Below are 963 nucleotides of genomic sequence, written 5' to 3' on the forward strand. Positions count from 1 at the left end.
TACTTCATCACCATACCATAAATGCATGTAAGAAACTGTACTTTTACCCCCAAATATATTTAAAAATTTTTAAATAAAATGAAAAATACTTCACAATAAGAAGAAACTTGCAGTCCAAACTATTATAGAAAATGGGCAACTCATAGATACAGGAAATTTGTGCAGATAAATTTGTTGAGAAAAACAATCTTTTGGGACAAACTCTACTTAAGGAACCTTTTTTTCTTTTCTTTTGCTGCAAATTAATTATTGCAGCTAAAAAGCACTGTCATTGGGATGGAAATAAATATATTTCTCTTCATTGATATATCCTTAAAAACAGACGTACCATTGTTCCATTGAGAAAGATGTGGAATATATCTGGTAGAAAGGGTTTTTTAGCTCCTTTTTTAGGCTCGTGAATATCTCTCCATTGCAGGAGCTCTCCTTGTGCTTATATAGATTCTCTTTGCTCAATGCAATTTTTCTAAACCTTTCTGAGCACTCCTGATCTTGGTGTTTTTTTTCTCTCCAAGCCTTGATGTCAATTTGACCTCTGGGTAACTCTGAGACGGGCTGACTGTAGCCCCAGGTAAGATGGCAATCAAGAGCCCCAGGAGGTGATTTTTACTAGAAGAAAAAGCGGCAGCTCTCTTGCTTGGGGGTAGAATGATAAAGCAGCCAGGAAAAGGGATTGTAGAGGCCTCTCTGGCTTTGGCTTCAAATATTATGGCAGGATGTGTTGGTTCAGCTTCACGGCGTTCAGCAATCAGTGTGGGGTGATGGGAATGGCACTGACTTTACTCAGGGGACCTGAATTCTAATTCTGGTTCTGTCCCAGGACCAATTTTCAGGGCCTAGTGCAAAAAAGAAAATGTGGCACCTTTGGCTCCAATATTTATACGAATTTAAAGACAGTGACAGTAGATCATTCACCCAAGCACAGGACCCTTTTGAAGACTGCACAGGCCCCACACCCACATG

Source organism: Carlito syrichta, unplaced genomic scaffold (genome assembly GCF_000164805.1).
Source record: "Carlito syrichta isolate Samal-C Ts95f unplaced genomic scaffold, Tarsius_syrichta-2.0.1 Scaffold303990, whole genome shotgun sequence".
NCBI lineage: Eukaryota > Metazoa > Chordata > Mammalia > Primates > Tarsiidae > Carlito > Carlito syrichta.